This window comes from Asparagus officinalis, chromosome 7 (genome assembly GCF_001876935.1).
Source record: "Asparagus officinalis chromosome 7, Aspof.V1, whole genome shotgun sequence".
NCBI classification, from domain to species: Eukaryota; Viridiplantae; Streptophyta; class Magnoliopsida; order Asparagales; family Asparagaceae; genus Asparagus; species Asparagus officinalis.
The window spans coordinates 71825225-71845207 of NC_033800.1; the positions used below are offsets into that span (position 1 = coordinate 71825225).

The following is a 19983-nucleotide window of genomic DNA, read 5'->3' on the forward strand; positions in this document are numbered from 1 at the left end:
TGTAGGCATGCAATAATTTATCTCTAGCACAAGCAAGTTCATCACTATATAAATCATTAACGGGTTTGAACTCGCAAACCTCACTAGGGCTATCGCCTATTGCTCGTGTGCATAAAGCTCCTTTAGAACTTGAAGTGGGATCCTACAAAGCTTGTCGGATCGCCTCCAAGTCTCCTTGATGCGCTTCTATGAATTTTCATAATGTATAAGCGCTATCAAAAGAATCAAGCTTGTTAGACATAAATGAATCAAATGTATTTAATAAAAATTCTAACATAAGCTTGTTCATAATAAACATCTTTTTATCATGTTTGCTCCACTTGGATTTTTCCAACGTGGGCACAATATAAGCACAATCAATGACTTCCCATAAATCGATATTTTTAGATTGAACAAATAATTTGAATCTAAAACACCATTGAGCATAAGGGAAAACATTGAATTTAGGAGCAATATTAGAATCATAGCCTAAACAAGATGCATCATTCATATCCATAATTTGTAAAAATATGCAAGCAAGATACAAATGTAATCAAAACAAGATTACCACAAAGAGATAACTTGGATCTTTAACTCAAGGCGATTAGACCTTAAATCAAATAGCACCAATCTCTGATACTAATTGTTAGACCCTAGAGGGGGGGTGATTAGGGTCTTATGCTAATCTAATCCGATTTTATGCCAATTAAAACTAAATAACAAATTATCCTAGCAAGTATGAAATACAACAAGTTATATGAGCTAGGATAAGCAATATGAACAATGAGATATATCATATATGATGAAATATATATGCAAGGATATATAAACTAATACAAGGGTAAACAATATGAACTAGATAGTGGATGATAGAAATAATGAGCTATGGACAATGGCGACAAGAAATATAAACATAAGATAAAGGCGCCAAAGAAAACTCAAACACACGATATGATCACGGAGTTTGGACCTTCTGTCCTACGTCTCCGCTCCCCACTCTCGGGAAGAAATCCACTATCATGACCGGGTTTTCTACGCTCACCCGAATAATGTTTACACCTCACAGTGTCGGTTTTCAACGCTCACCGAACAACGTTCAATCCTCACACTCGGTTTTCTAGTTCACCAAAAACTTTCACAACACACTCGGTTTTCTAGCTCACCGAAAACCTTACAATCTCACAATGTAACAATAAATGATTTATTCTCTCATACAAGGGGAGAGCTCAATTAAGCACAACTCAATGTTACAATCTCTCACAACCCTAATATACTATGTATGCAAATACAATAAGTTCAAGTGGGTGTATGTAACAATAAGATAATATAATCAAATCTAAACTCAATATAAAAACTAGCTTTAAAGAATGATAATCAAATAACTAAGCAAATGTAAAGCTAGATAGAGTTTAGAAAACTTTTCCAATAGATGACAAGATGGAGAGATGGAGATTGAAAGCTAGATAGAGTTTAGAAAACTTTTCCAATAGATGACAAGATGGAGAGATGGAGATTGAAGCCCAAATAAGAAGGTGATCTCCTCCACTTGTGAAAACTTCTTCATAAACAAAACAAACACTAAAAACACACATAAACCCTTGTTTAAAACTTTCTTAAACTTGTTTAAAACACTTCTTAAGTACCCTTAGAAGTATAAGGGCATGGAGTATATATAGGCTCATGAAACAAGCCTAAAAACCCAAGAAAACCAAGCAAAAAAGACAAAATAACGGATATATCAAAATCTAGAAAATATAGCCGTTATACTACAGTAACTTCCAGAGAGTTTGGCGGTCGGTCGTGGCGGTCGATCGTGGGTACTGTAGCACTGCATATCAATTTTGTAAAATCAGTTAAAAATAGTAAAACAGCTCTAAAAATTATGAAATTTTGTGAGAAGGTTATAGACATGTAGAATGACATGTTAGAGAAATAATTTCTGAAAAAGCATATCCCAGTTGAGAGAAATAAATGTTTGAACATAGATATGTACAGTTTTTTAAAAATACCTGTCATACATGATTTTGTAAAATTAATTGGGCATAGTAAATCAACTCCAAAAATAGTAAAATTTTGAGAGAAGTTTCTAAACATATAGATAAACATGTCAAAGAAAGAATTTCTTGAATATCACTTCCCAATTATGAAAAATTATCTTTGTTGTATAACATGTACGAACATGTGCACGAACAAAAACATGATTTTGTAAATTCCATTAAACATAACAAATCAATTCCAAACTTGATGAAACTTTGCGAAATGTTTATAAGCATGAAAACAAACATGTTAGAAAAATAATTTCTCAAATTGAATTTCCATTTGTGAAAACTCATGTATTTTGCAAGTGTGTCCAAAGCATAAAAACTCAAAACCATGCATGTATATATATAACTATATATATACATAGAAACCAAATACGTGTGTGTATATGATATTGAGCTAAAGGTACTTAACACACATAATATAAAACCTAAACTAAGTTACCCAAGCTAGATCTTGATCTTCAATAAGCTCTTCTTGGTAATCTTGCAGATGAAGCTTGAACTTGGATCTTCAACTTGAATTTGCATAGCTTCAACCACTATTCCACCAACCTCCATTTGATATGATCATTATGGCGCAATCCATCCAACCTCCAACTCGTTGTTTGTCTATAATAAATAGAAATATACCAACACTAGACAAACAATATTAGTGGTAACTTGTTTGTTAAACATCATCAAAACAAAAAGGCCAACAATTTAGACTCATGCACTCGTGGGAGTTTGAAGGAGAACTAAGGGTAGTACTTCTTCAAGTATTTGTCGTTGATGGGCATCATGATCTTGTCGTGATTCGGTTTGACGAAGCGATAGGCTCCATTCGAGTAGACTGTCTCTATCACGAATGGTCCTTCCTATTTGGACTGAAATTTACCTTTCTTCTTGAAAGTGAGAATCATTGATCGTCGAACGGTTAATACCAATTCTCCCTCCTTGAAGGACCGACGCTTGACTTTCTTGTCGAAAGCCTTGGCCATTCGGGCTTGATAGAACTCAATGTGTTATTGAGCTTCCAGTCGCTTCTCGTCTAACGCTTCAAGTTCTGCAAGGCACCGTTGAGAGGGATAAATTTTGAATTTCTAACGGTAACACGGCCTCACAGCCGTATACCAATGAGTAAGGCGTGTTGCCTGTCGGTGTGCGAACCGTTGTGCGATACGCCCATAAGCTCTCACCCAGTTTCTCGTTCCAATCGCGCTTGCTATTGGAAGTTAGCTTGGTTAAGATCTTAATGATTATTTTGTTGAAGGCCTCGGCCAAGCCATTCGCCGAAGGGTTATAGGCTATGGAGGAAAGGTTCTGTATCTGGAATTTATAACAAAACCGGGTGAACGCATGACTAACGAATTGTGTACCATTGTCATGGATGATACGTCGAGGTACGCCATATCGGTATATGACATGATGTTTGATGAACTTAATCACGTCATTGGTCTTGACTTTTCTTAAAGGGACGGCTTCGGCCCATTTGGAGAAGTAGTCGGTAATCGCGAGGATGAAGCGATGGCCTCTTGCCGACAGCGGGGAAATTAGCCCGGCAATGTGCATTCTCCATGCTTCGAAAGGCCATGATACCATTGTCGGGTGTAGGTCTTCGGGAGGTTGATGCATGTAATTAGCATGGATTTGGCAAGCGTGGCAGCACTTTGCGTAAGCAACCGCGTCGCTAACCATCCCAGGCCAAAAGTAGCCCATCCTTCGTAGACGATCCCAAAGTTTGGGTCCGGGCTGGTGAGCTCCGCAAGTGCCACCATGGGCTTCGCGCAGAGCTTCTTGTGCTTCTGCCTTTGAAAGACATCGAAGTAACAAGCCATCGTACGACCTTCGATACAACATCTTGGTGGTCGAATCGTAGTCAAACCTCGAGGCACGTCGCCGGACAGACTCTCGTTCCGTAGCGTCCTCGGGCAGCATGCCGTATAGGACGTAATCGATGATCGGGAGACACCAGTCTTTCAGGTCGAACTGATCTGAAACTTGATGGGTGGCGTTTGCTTCTGGAATGTCCTTTAGTCGAAAGAGTCTTCGTGGAACAAGTTAGTCGCCAAGGATGCGAGGGCGTCTGCATGCGTGTTCTTAGAACGGAGCATATGCTCGATGCAGAAACTCTCGAATGACTCCACTAGCTTGGTAGCTACTTTATGAAGCGGGATTAGATCATCGTTCCTTACTTCGTATTCCCCCGTCATCTGTTTGACAATTAGCTGAGAGTCACTGTAGGCTTCGAGATGTCTTATCTCTAACTCTCTTGCTAACTCGAGTCCAATGAGTAGCACGTTGTATTCAGCCACGTTGTTGGTGAATGGCTCTGTTAGAGAGAAGGCTCGGGGTAATATGTGGTTATGTGGAGAAGTAAGGACCACCCCCACTCCTGCAACAATAGAGTTACTCGTACTGACGCGAGACGCGCCGTCGAATAACATTTGCCAAACCTCCGACGAAGAAGTTGTGTTAACCTCGGGGGTTCGTCCGGCAAGTCTTCGAATAGGTCGATCTTTGCTCCTAGCGGATGACTAGCCATAAGATCACAGATAGCCTGTCCCTTGACTGACTTTTGTGGCATAAAGTGAATGTCATACTGAGACAATAGGAGTGCCCACCTGGCCAAACACCAATTTAAAGCCGCAGGCTACGTCATGAAAACTCGGATGGGGTTCATCCAGGAAATGACGTGGATGGTCTGGCCCACCAAGTAGTGTCGCATCTTTTGGATGGTGAATACTAAGGCCAAACATTCCTTTTCGACCATCGGGTATCTCTGTTCGGCGCCTTGTAGGGTTCTGCTTAGGTAGTAGATGCCCTGCTCGTGGCCTACATCGTCATTTTGTGCCAAGAGGGCGCCTAGAGAATGCTCCATAGCCCTGATGTAGATGAGGAATGATTTTCCTGAGATTGGAGCTACCAGGACAAGCGGGTTCGAGAGGTAAGCTTTGGTCTCCTCAAAGGCCCGTTGGCAAGGCTCGTCCCACACGAAGGAAGTGCCTTTCTTCATTAGTTTGGAGAAGGGTTAATACTTGTCCTTGTTGTTGCTTGACTGGTTTGGCGTCTGAGCCGATGTTGAGGCGATACATGGTGACCCGTGGATCGAGGCCGGGCATATCCTCATAATTCCATGCGAAGACGTCAATGTATTCCCGTATGAGGGCAATAAGATCTTCTTTCTCGTGAGGACGTAGACTACCACTGATGAATATAGGCTTGGGGTTCGTCTCATCGCCCATGTTCACTTGGAGGATTTCATCTTCGGTCGGTGGTTCACGTTGCTCGAAGCGACTATTCCACTGAGCGTTGACGTGGCGGTCCTATGTCTCTACCATTTCGGCGGGATCAACCGCGGCCATGTTGACTGTAAGGCTGTCGAACAATTCTCTAACGTTGACGTCTGAGTCCCATGCTGAGGTTATCGAAGATTGATCCCTCGAACGCGCATAGTCGGAGTCCTCATTGACGTAACAGAACAAATTCGATGAGGAAGAGGAGTAGCCTAAACCTCTCCGGGTCCGGTAGAAGTAATTTGAGGGTTTGCCCTTAGGTACGTAAGTGGGTCGGATGACCGTCCTGCGTCCTCGGCCGTAATTCAGGCCTTTTGGGCGAGTGAGGTCGTACCACATATTGCTCATCATGTGCTTTGCGATTTGACTGTACTGTGAAAACTGAGGTGTGGGGTCCTCGTCTTTAGATTCATCCCACAGCATGCGCAGGGGGTGATCGATCCGCCCAAAGATAATATCTTTTTGATAGTTATTCCGAACCGGCATGACAAGTACTGCTTACGATGACTTGATCGGTTGTGCCTTCGCGACATACGACGAGCATACCAGAAAGTGTAGGGAGCGGTCGTTATAGAGTTTCGACACTAGGTTATTAGGCGCATCATCTTTGGATGTTGAGCAAGACGACAAATAAGCAAAGTTGAACTTCTCATTCACGATAATCTCCTCCGCCTGAACAGCGTTGGTTACATTGTGACTTTCGTAACCGATTACAATTTATTCGAAGTCGTTCAGGACTAGGCTATCGCCATACTCGGGCTCTCTATCCGCCTCGTTGCCGCTCTCTAGTTCCTCGACTGGTGGCTCATCGGGGTCTTGGTACAGCAGAGAGTCCGTGAAGTAGTTCTCAATGCCCTTGAAGGGTTGCTTGTCGGCCACTACCGTTTTCACTTGCTCGTAATCATCCACATACTTCAAGCATTGGTGTAACGTGGATGGGACTATTCTGTTGCTATGGATACACGGACATCCTAAGAGCACGTTGTAGGATGGCTCAGCGTCGATGATGTAGCAGGTCGCCTCTGTCTTCATGTCGCCTATTCGACACTTCAGACGGATCTTGTCGAGTGGCAGAGTCCCTGTGGCATTGAAGCCAAATATAGTCATGGTAGTCGTGGATAGACGTTTCGGGGGTATCCCCAGGTGTTTGATCAGCTTCAGGGGTACGATGCTTAGCGTCGACCCCGGGTCGACTTGAATTCGATCCACTTTCAAGGAACCGACGTACCCCGTAAAGTTTAGTGGTCGATCATGAGAGGTGCTTTTGATGAGCATGTCCTCAGGAGTGAATGTGATGCAAGGGACGCGCCTCTCGGTGGTCTGGCAACACATCGCACATTCCTGTCCCATGTCTTCTTCCCTCACGAAGTGGGTGGAGAAGACTTCCGAGTCGGCCAATGCCTCTTGTAGGGCTTCTCGGGTAGGCTTGGATAGCCGTAGGAGGTCTTACATGGTAATTCGCGCGGGGATGCTCTTCAGCTGCGCGAGCACGTTGAATCGGAAAGGCTGATTACTCGAGCTCGGCCTGTCTGGATCTAGAGGGGTTACCGCCGCTGGCCTTGTGGGAGGTCCTGCCGGGTTGAGCTCGGCCTGTCTAGATCTAGAGGGGTTGCCACGGCCGGCCTCGCGGGAGGTCCTGTCGGGTTCTCTGCCCTCGTAGGGTATTCTTTTGCGAATTCTTTCCCTGCTCTCATGGCGAGGATAGTGGTTTCCTCCTCGGAGTTAGTGGGGGCGGTCATTACTATCTTATCTCCACCCAGGATGACGGAGATGACGTTGCAAGGTTTTCCCTTAACCTCTTTCGAGGGCTTCACAGTCCATTGTTCGTCACTGAGGAGGTCCGGATGGACCCACATCACTTGACCCGATGGCAGAGTCTGGGAGACTAAACCTTTCCCTCGTTGGTTGTGAGGGTCGTCATTAGTGATTTTCAGGACTGCCTTGGGGATAGGAGTTACCCCTGCCGGAGCCTGGACCTCCGGGAGATCTGTCCCAAAGCTCAAGGAGATCATATTCGTGGTCACCTGCTTTTGAACCTTCTCCTTCTTTAGACTCCTGCATCGTACAGGGCCTGGAGATTATCCTTGAGGATGTAACACTTAGAAGTGTGGTGGCCAAGGAATCTGTGATAGACACAATAACTCGGGTCATTGGTTTTGTTTGCCTCCTCAGGCTTCATGGCCTCTGGCAATTTAATTCGATTGCTCTTGAATAAAGTATCGAATGTCGCCACCACCCGGTCTTCTTTGAAGTCGTATTGTTGCGGGGGGCGTTGCTCGAATTGTCTAGGCTTCGACCTTTGAGCGGTTTTGGGTGTCGGGGCGGAATCGATGACCATGATCTCTTTTCCTCTTGTTCGAGAGGGATTCTTTGGCACGGCTGGCTCCACGGATCCCTTCTTGGGCTGTGGCTCTTTGGCCTCTAACCTTTTGATCATGTTTTCCACTTGCTCTTCCTGACGAACAAGTTCTTTCCAGGTCCGGGTTTCCACCGCGCCAACCTTGGATAGAATATAGATTGAGAGATTATTGCGGTACATCTCGATCAGTGTGGATTCGGAAACTTGATCCCGGCAGTGGACCGATCGGTTCCTGAACCTCTTCACGAAGTCGTTGACCGACTCTGACTTCTGTTGCTTTTCGGCGAGGAGGGTAGCCATCGACACCTCCGTATCGTCGTCGAAGAAGCGGGCCAAGAAGAGTCTTTCCGTATCTGCCCATGACTTGATAGAGCCAGGTTCTAACTTACAGAACTATTCAAATGCCACCCCTTTGAGGGTTCCTATGAATAGCCGAGTGAGAATAGCGTCATTTCCCATAAGGAATCCTGTCTGCGCAATGAAGTAATAAATGTGTTGCGAGGGCGAGCCCTTGCCATCAAATTGCACCAAGCTAATCGGCTTGAATTTCACTAGGTATGGGACTGTATCCCACTCGACAGGATAGGGTCGGACCACCCCCAGCTTGTTTATGTTCTATTGAAGCTTTAACGCGTTGAGCTGGTTTTGGAACTCATCGAACCTCTTGTCGCGGGCGCTACCCCCAGTATGTGACGTTCCTAGCGATGTTTTGGAAGAGTAATCGGATTGTGGACCGATATTATTCTCTGTTTCAGTCGTCGGACAACAGGGAGGTATCCATTCCTTACTCCCCGTCTGTCGCGGTAAGGCGTGCTGGGCTCTTTTCTTCTTCTTCTTCTTGCTCAGAAGCTTCTCCAACATTTCTCTTAAGGAGTCTATGGTCGCCTATTGTTTTTCAAACCTTTGGGCCACCGCCTGTTCTTGTGTGGGTTCGGCCATGTGTACCCTTGCCAGTGCGTCCTGACTCGAGTGCGATGTTTGGGATGTAGCCGCTACCGAGTAAATCTTGTCTTCGTCGTCGGAGGGAGGTGCTAAGGTTGAATAATCAAACCTAATGCTCACCCCCGTGCGACTACGGGTGTGCCGGTATATACCATCTTGTTCACATTGGACAAGCGGAGGATGAGGTCCCAGGAAGGAGTCCGAGTCTTGAGAACCGGAAAGCATGGCCTTGCCCTTGTCCGTCATGTTGATTGTAGCGGATGTGAGCTCTAGATCGTCGGCGGCGTGTCCTTTTTTATGACGACTCCTTCGACGAGAAGGTCTCGGTCAAGAAGGCCGTCAAGAGAGCCTCTCGAACACCGAAGGTTTTGCCATTCCTATACATTGGCAGTCGGCGAATACTGTTTGGATAAGCCTTTCGCAGTGGCACTGAGGATTCACCTCATGTATGGTGCGTTTGTGAGTTAAGTAACCCCAGAGGTCTTTTGTGGACGATTGGCGACAACCCCTAACGTCAGATGGGTCGCCCGGGTAATTACACAGGAGAGTTTCAGATGCACTCCCTGGCGTACACTGGGTAGAATGTTTGGGTGTTGGAGTTGGGCGAGTTCGCCTTGACAGGCGAGTCTTTGCGCTTGGGTGAACTCCAGCATGTAGGTGAGATTCAACCCTTTTCTCACGCAGGCGAGTTTGTGAGGTATCGCCTACTGCTTTGCCTTTGTGGTCAAGGCCCTCCCGCTGGTTACACTTATCCGTCGTCCAGGGATCGTGGCGAGGCTCGCCCACCCTCGAGGGTTCGCCTACTCGGGTAGGCTCACTCGTTCGGGGTGGTTTATTCGCATCACGGACGTGACCTGAGAAGCAAAGCCTACCCGAACGGGCGGTCTCATCCCTCTCGGTTGGTGCTCCTGATTTGGAGAGCCTTCCAGTGTTGGGCGAGTTGCCCCTTTGTCTAACACTTTTCGCACCTGTGTAATAGTTCACGCCATCGTATGATACAAAGGCTTGGGCTTCCTATCGGGCGAGGGCATGTCGTTGCCGCTGGCGAGCTCTTCTGGAGAGAGGAGTGTCTGTGCGGGTTATGGCAGCATGGTCCGCGTCGGAGTGAACTACTATTTCCTTCTGGGCGGGTGTCTGTGAGGGCCGTTTAGCGACCCATCTGGCGGGCTTTCGCCCAGTTCTCTCGACCTCTGGCTTGGCCTTGATCGATTTGGAGGGAGTGGGTTCCCCCGACGTGACTCGGATAGAGTCTTTAGGCGCAGAGGCTTTGACCGTTTGAGGTCGGCCTCTACGCACGACTCTGTGGTGTTTGTGGGACGCATTGCCACCAGAGGAGGAAGAAGACAAGTACTCTTCGTACTTGCCTTGGTCGAACTCCATTTCCAAGGACTCCAAAGTCACCCCAACAGCAACCTCATCGAACTGAGCTACCACCATTTCGGTTGAAGAAACAGATCCTTCCATTGTGGTCGCTATCTTCTGTAGGTGTGAATTTCTAATCTCTCAAAATAGGGATTTTGTTTGTATTGATAAGAACGGCTTATTACAAACTAATGAATCGGAAATTACAACAGAAGCAGAGGAAATGCCCTCCTAGTTTAACGTGGAGACTTTCGGTAGCTATAGGACGCTTCGCTCGGTTCTCGCGCTGAGTCTGCTTCCCTTGGACAATTCGACCGAGGTTGCTGGCGAGCTTCAGTACGTAGTGGAAGCACAGATCGATAGAGTTTGAGTCTCCGAGTTTGACGGCGATCAGGGCCCGAAACTAGGAGAAGATGCTGCAGTGCAAAGATTATGCAAAGAGTTTGTCGTCAACTCTCTTGAGAGTCGAGAGCTAGTGGTTCAGTTAACTGATTGAATTAATCAATTAGCTATGAGCAAACTATTGAACCTCTTTTCCGAAGCCAGGAGAGGTTCTTAAATAGAGGAGAGACGGCGTGGCCGCTCCTTGAATCATGGGATATAGCCATGTATCGTTGGGAGATACCATGCCTTAGGTTTGTACTGTGAGCGGCTGTTTGGTGGGTTCGGAGTACTGCACTCCTTCTCTTCACATTGTGAGGAGTGGGATGGCCCCTCCTTATACGTGGGATAGCGGCTACCCAGTACTCGAGTGAGTTTAGTCAGCTTGCTGTTTGCAGACGGATTCAGCTCTTGACCCGTGCAGGTGAGGCGAGCTTCCTGCATGAAGACTTGGCGACTGACCGGTCACTCGTACTGTGAGCGGCTACTTGATGGGTTTGGAGTACTGTTCTCTATCCCTTCACGTCGTACGGGAAGTGGGAAGGTCCATCCCTGTATGTAGCGTAGCGACTGTCAAGTACTCAAGTGAGTCTAGTCAGCTTACCGTTTGCAGGCGGATTCAACTCTTGACTCGTGCAGGCGAGGCGAGCTTCAATCGTGAGCGTGCAGGCGGATTTGATGACTGCATGGATTTGACTGGTTGTGACTACTTGATGGGCTTGGAGTACTGTGCTCTATCCCTTCACGTCGTGGGAAGTAGGAAGGCCCATCCCTGTGCACAGCATAGCGGCTGTCAAGTACACTGTTTGTAGGCGAGTTTGACTCTCGGCTCGTGCGGGCGAGTCGATCATACAAGCGAATCTGGACGATCTTGACTCGTGCGGGCGAGTCGATCATACAGGCGGATCTGTGATGAACAAACGCGAGTGAATTTGGCAACTGCGCGGTTTGGGTTTGCGCTGGTGAGTCCAGCCCATGGGTGAGCCCCCACCCTCAAGATCAGTGGACGACTCCGACTCGCAAGCGAATTTCTCGTATGTCTGCAAAGGTAATTTTTACCATCTACAATGCTGAAGGTCAACTCCCCATTAGATATCTTGGTGTTCCCTTGGTTTGTAAAAGGTTTTTCAGTGGTGGATTGTGAGGCTTTAGTATAGATGATTACAGGTAAAATTCAAAATTAGCATGCTAGGCATCTTTCTTATGCAGGAAGATTGCAACTAATAAAAACTGTTCTATTCGGAGAGCATATCTTTCGGTCTACAAACTTTATATTGCCAGAACAGGTTCTACAAAATGCGGATGAGATATGCAGGAGATTTCTTTGTGGTGGAAGTAACGAATCAAGAAAGGTACCCCTTCTACGTTGGTACTCAGTTTGCAAGAGCCTTAAAGATAGGGGTTTAGTATCTACTCTATTATTCATTGGAGTAAGGCTGTTGCTATTGAAGTTACTTTAGTGTATACATCACAAGAAAGATATCCAGTGGATTAAGTGGATGCATGAAACATATCTTAAATGGGGTACTATATGGTTTGTCAACAAGGTGTTGAAGGCTAGAGATGAAGCATTACAGAATTAGGGCTCTACGGATGGTGTTCTGGCTAAATTTCAAGCTTAGACTGTAAGTGGTAAATTTAAAATTTCTGTGGCTTACAGAGACGTAGTCCCTAATTCCTCCAATGTTTCCTGGTACATGCAAGACTGTGTGGAATTCCTTAAACTTCCTTAAACACTTAGGCTGTGTTTGGTTTGAGAGAAAGGGAGAGAAAGGAAAGTAAAGTGTGAGAGAAAGTAGATTTCTATTGTTTGCTTTGAAAGAAAATAAAAAGGAAAAGAAAATAAATTTTACTGTAGAAAAATCTGTATATCTTTTTTCTTCCCCCCTTTCTCTCCGCTGCCCTAGTGAAAATGAGGGAGAGCGACGGAAAGCCTCCCTCATCGCCTCCCGACCTGACCCCGAGAGATCGCCTCTCCCTCCAAAACTCGAGTGCTCGTTCTCTCCTCTCTCCAAAACTCGAGTGCTCGTTCTCTCCTCTCTCGCCTCCTCGTTCTCTCCTCTCCTCTCCTCTCTCTCTCTCTCTCTCTCTCTCTCTCTCTCTCTCTCTCTCTCTTTCTCTCGATCCATGATTTAACTTTGCCTAAACCCTAGTTCTACGCCTGACCAAACTCTCGACGCCGATCAAATCCCAGTCTGACGCCAATCAAACCGTTGTTCAACTTTTTTAGTTTTTGACAGTAAAACAACACTGTAGCTCTCCGATCTGATTGAATTTTCTCAGATTTGCTGAAGATTCCTGTTCTCTCATGTGAAAATGAATCTAGCAAAGAAAAAACTTAATGATTCATCAGTTAAGGTAATTTTTTTTTCAATTTTTATGGTATTAGATCTATCAATCATTGTTTATTGTTGATGATGTTGTTTGATATTCTGAACTGAAGAGAGTAGAACATGTGTTGTTGCTCTGGTTATATTTATTGGGAGTAATTGTTGTTGGTTGCGTATTTATGAATGATAACTGGAGACTTATTCAAATTTTTTGTTGGCTATGATCACTACTATTATCATGTGCACATGTCTTCATTAGTTTAGTTTTAGATAGCTGATTTAGTTCATTTTGTAGATGAATGCAGTTAGTTTCAGATAGTTTCATTCTTACTGAACATTGTTGAATATATGCTCATTTTGATTCGATTGTGGTTCTTGCAAAAATGCAGTTGGTTCACAAGCATCTCAGCCCGAAATATAAAATTTAGATTGTTTATTTTGTTCAAACATATATGAAAATATGTTACTGATGGAAACTAGTACTAAATGTGTCTCCTACTTTAGAAAAGACTCATGTTTAATTATAAGAAGACATTGGCATAATTGTGTGCATATATTGGCTATACGTTGTTTCGTTATAAATCGGCATTACTATATTCCCCTTCTTTATCTTTCAAAGGTGAATACTTCTATATGCATCTATCATTGTTGAAGTTTTCTTATTGTCTTTACAAATTCATCTGTTTAGAGGCATACTTTGTTCCTAAAATCAATCTATTCTTATAACATTATATATTTTCAACCCTGTAATTCTTGTCATGACAATTTAAAACATGCATCTCTCCTTGTCTTGTGAAAAATCAACACCCAACAGACTACTAAAATACCCACCCCAAAACCTGGAGCAAAACCTGCAATAATCTACTCAATTTCATCTACTTCATCTTCACCAATCGAGCTTGTTGGAGATGAAGTTTTATCACCACTTCCGCATTCTGACAAAGGAAATCCACAGAGGTTTCTGTTGCCCACATATATTGAAGGATAAGGGAGGGCCTGGAGCTGATTACCAGATGGAATTCTCCCTAATAATTTATTATATAACAGGTTCAATAGACCCAAAAATGTTAGCTCACCCAAACTTGGTGGAATTTTATTATATGAAAGGTTCGTTCTTTTAGGCATATGCTAGAGTGAATTGTGAGCTCATCTAACTAGTATAGCACTAGTTCAATGCAACAAACATGCATGCACGATAGTAAAAGTGTGTTTTAGCCTTTGCTTTTGAGCATTAATCAAACTATGGTTTTTAACCTAGCTATCATGGGACTAATCTTTAATTCCACATTGCTTTTGAGCATTAATCAAACTATGGTTTTTAACCTAGCTATCATGGGACTAATCTTTAATTCCACAGAACTTTTGTTTCAAACCCTACCATTTTTCTAATCTTGTCTCCTTGTGTAGTGTGATAGTTTGGTTTGCTTACAGAGTTTGATCACTCTATCACTCTTAGTGATGAATGATTGGCTTCATTGGAATATTTAAGAAATTTGAGGTTATTGCTACCTTCCTCATTAGGATGGGGTTGATTATGACTGTTGTAGTGGTCTATTTGGAATTGACTATGATAAAGATATAAAATAAAAAGTTGTCCCAACATGATATTTTTCATTTTTCATGTGTTTAATGCTTGGGTTGTTTAAGCTTGTTTATGCAAAATGACGATGAACAAATAGAGGTCAACATTGAGCCCATAACGCTAGCTTTACTCAATACCATAAATATTTTCAAGTAGCCGTCTGTTAGAATTATTTTTATAAATGACAAGATCTTGTTCATGTTCTTTTATTAGTGGAAGCTTCTTACTACTAAGTAATGACTATTAAGCCACAAATGTTGCTTTACTGGTTTGAATGTACCAACTATTATAAGTAACTTTTTTCAACATAGTGAAACAAGCTGTTGCATGAGCCTCATTATTATTGGTCTTGTCACAATACCTAAGCTGATGGCTGTATATGTTTGTGAAAAGTGTGATTTTCATGCCAAGCCCACATGCTTCGGTCGCTTTGTTCCGAATGTATGATGTCCTCACTGTCGAGAATTAAGTGTGAATTTGATTAGATAGATAGCCCAAATGGGATGTTGATGCTGGTAAACTATTTGTCAAGAGTGGAGATAAGTTTATGATCAACGATGACCTGCATGTGACTCTGGTTTCTATGGAGCATAGCCTGTCTTTAATCCAGAAACTGAGAATAGAAGATGCATGCATTCTCTAGCATAAGTCTATGAATCTTGGTAGAGGCGAGGTAATTCCTATGAGTCTATTTGTATATTGATACATAATTAATTTGGTCCCCCAAGTCTTGTCTTTTGTACATCTGATGTCCTGAACGCTAACCATAGGCTAAGCACACCTTTGACTCCCAATAGTTGATATATAAAACTAGTCTATGGAACACTCACAGTTTCTGTTGCCAAGAGTTGATTTTTCAGCAGTTATTGTGTATACAAACTTACCAAAAGAATGTTAAGACTTCATTTTATAGGTTTTTGATGTTTATATTCTACTTATTTAAATTTTTCTGAATTAATTTCAGGGGATGAAAGATGCGAGATTGATGTTTTGATGGGCTCACTAAAGTCAAAAACCAAGGAGTTCTGCATATTTTTCTCTCTTTTGTTTTGATTCTCTATATATGAAATTGATTGTAATAGACTTTGTTGATTAAGATCTTCTATATGAAATTGATTGTAATAGACTTTGTTGGTTAAGATTTTCTATATGAAATTGATTGTAATAGACTTTGTGACTAGAAATGGATTATACTTTATATTAGGAATATCATGACATTTACTTTAGATTTGTTTTGGTTCTTTTATTGACATTTTTTTTGCAAATATTATATGTGAGAAATGTTGTTTTGAATTAGTAGAATTGTGGTTGTGCTTCTGCTTGTTAATATTTACAAACTCGATGTTGATGGCCACTTAGGTTTTTGTGTTAGGAAATTGCCAAATTTTTAAAAATACATATTTATAACTTGTTACTTCCCAAGATTGTGCAAACATGTTCGATAACTTACAAATTTTTTGAAAATATGATAGAATCACAATTTAATTTAGTTATTTTTTGTAAATTATTTAAAATCTAAATCTAATTTTAAAAAATATGAATTAAAATTATGTTGTGATAATTTTCTTCATCTTTTACTTAGAAATGTAACCAAACAAGAGAAAATAACTTTCTTATGAATTTTCTTCTAACTTTCCTTACAATATTCTTTCTAATGTAACCAAACAAGAGAAAATAACTTTCTTATGAATTTTCTTCTAACTTTCCTTACAATATTCTTTCTAACCAAACAATAAAAAGAATTTCTTCTAACTTTCCTTACAATATTCTTTCTAACCAAACAATAAAAAGAATATCATTTTCTTTTCTTTTCCTTTTCCTTTCTTTCTACTTTCTCTTTCATTTTCTTTTCTCTGCCTTTCTCTCAAACCAAACACAGCCTTAGTGATTCTCTAGTTATCCATGTTGCACGGACTACTCAGCCTCCGATAGACCACGCAGGACGGGATTGATTAGCTAGAAATAATTGGTGTGTGTTGTGTGACTTATCTCAGGAGAGTCACACCCACCTCTTCTTTTAGTGTGCATATGCTACTGAAGTTTGGAACACAATCATGGATTGGCTTTCTTTTAAATGGAGAATTTGTATCATATATGGTGAATTTGATGGATTGGTTTTCTCAATGTGTGGGCAAATTCACACAGAGTCTGCAGATTGGCTTTATCAACTACATTCTACTTCCTATGGTTGGAAAGGAGCTGGAGAATGCATATGGGCAGATGATTTAATGCGAACCAAATTGTGTGCAAGATTAAAAAAGGCTGTCTTTGTGAGTTTGTATAATCACCCTATTCTGATATAATATAAACTGAGAGGTTATGATGTAATAGCCTTGTTCTAGCTTGGTTTTTGCTAATGCTATGGGATTATACTTCTATTTTTCTATAGTGAGTGAATAAAAGATTCGTTTAACAAAAAAAACTACATAATTTTATTTTTGACGTTTAGGTAACAAATATTACATTTGCTTGTTATTTGTGATGTTTAATAATTAAATATTACATTTGTATATTATTTGTGACATTAACCTATTAAATATTATATTTCTTTCTTATTTGTGACTTTAAGCTATTAAATGCTACCTTTGATTGGTATTTGGAAATTTTAGAAATAAATATCGTATTTATTTCTTATTATCGTATTTAACATCTAACTGCGACATCCAAACAAAAAATCTCTAAATTAATGTGGCGGTAAGACAAATTGATGAAGATGATGGTCTTCAGCAGCTCAAATCGTACTCCTCTGTTGCTTCTATCACTGAGCGGTAGCAGTTGAGGGAGAGGGTGTGAGTCATTAGGTGCTCTCATCTCCGCCGCCATCGTGTCACCATACACGAGCACCAAACTCGCAACCTCATCCACACCCAATCCATTCCCACCATATTCACAAAAATCAATAATCGATGGATTAATGTGAAGACCATAGGGCCAATAGGCTTCGTGTTGATGCATCAGCATGGATGATTGTATGGAGTTTGCACCTTCATGTTGTGGGTCCAGCCCAAGATAAGGCCCACATGAGGTTCACATGAATTAAAACTCTATCTAGAAGTGGGTTTGGATGATCTATTTGAAATAGGAATATATTTGGAGAATTCTGTATATGAGAAGCCCGTATTTTTTTGTTGCTACAATGTTGGATACAGTACCGTGAGAAAAAAAGAGAGAAAAAAGTTTAGATTTCGGATAGATCGGTTGTCCGATTGTAGTGATGTAAAAGCCATTGTCTTTAGGATGATGACGTCGACGAGGGTACAGTGTTGGTTTCTCCATGGGTGCTGGAGAATTTTAGTGAGGCGGGTTTTAGGGTTTTGATGCCCTAAAGGTAACATTGTATCTTTCTCTTGTGATTTAATCTTCAAGTTCAGATGTAACTTGAAGGGGTTGTACTCTTGATTAATAGTAAAATATTTATCTCTGGATTATCCCGTAGATGTAGGCACGATTTGCCGAACCACGTTAAATCTTAGTGTTTGCTTGCTTGTGGTATTTTCATTGGTGCTGTTATTCATTTAGTGTTTAATTCCGCGGATTAATCTCCTTAAAATCCCTAACAAGTGGTATCAGAGCCCTGGTTCGAGGTGTTCTTTGGGATGAAAAAGATGGAGAGTTTTTGGCACAATGATGAAATTGGATGGTTCCAATTGGCAAGTATCAAACTCCAAGATGGAAAATATTCCGTATTGTAAATATTTACATGACCCTATTGAGGGAGATGAAGCCAAACCAGAAAAGATGACTAATAAAGAATGGGAGAAACAACACAGGAAGGCGATTAGTTATATTCGGATGTGGATTGACGTTAGTGTGTTTCATCATATATCGAGTGAGACTAATGTGAAGTCTCTTTGGAAGAACCTTGAGGATCTCTACGAGCAAAAGACTGTGGAAAGCAAGACGTTTATTATGAGGCAGTTGGTGAACTTAAAATTCTAAGAAGGAAGCAACATAGCAGGGCACTTGAATGAGTTCAAGAGTTTGATTAATCAGTTAGCTATCATGAAGATGAATATCAATGATGAGCTACAGGCTTTATTGCTATTGGGTTCTTTGCCAGACAGTTAGGAGACAGTGGTTGTGACAGTCAGCAATACAGCTCCAGATGGTGTGTTATCGATGAGTATAGTTACTAGTAGTTTATTCAATAAAGAGACTCGGAGGAAGTCTACCAGTACAGACAACTCACAGGCACTTGTCGCGGAGAACAGGGGCAAGAGCAGGTATAGGGACCAGTCCAAAGATCGTGGCACATCCAAAGGCAGATCAAAATCTAAATTGAGAGGTTGTTTTTATTGTCGGAAACTAGGTCATATCAAGAAGAATTGTTGGGCATTAAAGAAAACGCAAGCTGAGAACAAATATGAAAAAAAAGATGGAAAGAAGAAAGCTTATAGTGACCCTATAGCTACTTTGTCTGAGACTGATGTTATTCTTATTTGCAGGAAAGAAGATTGTATGCATGTTACAAGTCAGAATTCTGAGTGGATAGTGGATACAGGAGCTACATGTCATGCTACCTCCAATCGAGATATTTTCACGTCATATAAAGTAGGTGATTTTGGCAATGTAAAGATGGGCAATACCAACTACTCGAAGATTGTGGGACTTGGGGATATATGTTAGGACTCATATTTATGAGCCTACTATCTAATCTTGTTTTGATGATTTATAAACAATTCCTAATATAGTTTGTCTAATGTTCATACTTGCCTATTATGTATTCTAGACAAACAACATTGTTAGAGGTTAGATGGATTGCGCCTTAACAATAATATTCAATAGAGGTATATTCATTGTAAACCCTCACGAGACTACAACTCATCCTCTAGGATAACCTAGGGGTTTAAAGGCTTGTTGTATGCGCTAAATACAATTACGATTCCTACGAAAGTGAGTTAGAATTTTTTTTTCTTTCTTTGCTAGAGGACTAGCAAAAGTTTAGGTATGGGGGTATTTGATAATCATATTTTTATTACAATTTTATACCATTATTATCTATTTTACATGAATAAATATATCACTAATAATTGTTTCTATCTTAAATTTCAGGTTAATGAAGAAATAATGAATAAAAGCCCAAAAGTCCCTAACATTCTCATTCTGTAACATTTTATTGAAGCCCAAAATCAAGCCGAGTAGCTTATAGAAGTCGAAGAAATTCAAAAATCCAATATGAAAAGAAATTATATTCAAGATGGTTAGCCGTAAAGAAACGACGATATCTCCTAATCCAGAAGATAGGATTTAATATATAATATATAAAAATCACCTATCTCGACGAGACGAAGCCATCTGTGAAGTCAAAAGTTGGAAACAATAGGCATCGTTAGGGGTATTGATTGGGCATCGATGCTGGCATCGATACCAGCATCGATGCATACGTCGATGTAGTTTTTCTGTTACAATCCAATGGCTGATTTTTCTTGTCTTGTGGCTCAAGTTCAATCTAATGGCTCACATCCATTAATGTTTACTATAAATAGGGGTAGAGAGTGAGAGGTTGAGGGTGTGAAAAATTTTATAACTCCATTTGGAGAGGAGGGTTACTCTTAATTAGGAAGACCTTTCAAAATTATAACTTTTTGTTGCAATCAATAAAAGAATTTTTTTTCATCACTATAAATTTTTTTCTCTTTGTTTGATGATGATGATGAAGATGAAAATCAATTTGGAGGTTTGCTTTTATTTTATTTTTCCCTTATATTTTTTATTTTTTTTAGTAATTTCTTTC

General features: G+C 41.5%; 1 long non-coding RNA gene across 1 annotated transcript; it reads left to right on the forward strand.

Annotated features, from left to right (window-relative positions):
- On the forward strand, positions 12214-15479 carry LOC109850742. Its single transcript, XR_002249531.1, has 2 exons — positions 12214-12695; positions 15214-15479. It is a non-coding gene; the product is annotated as an uncharacterized LOC109850742 (long non-coding RNA).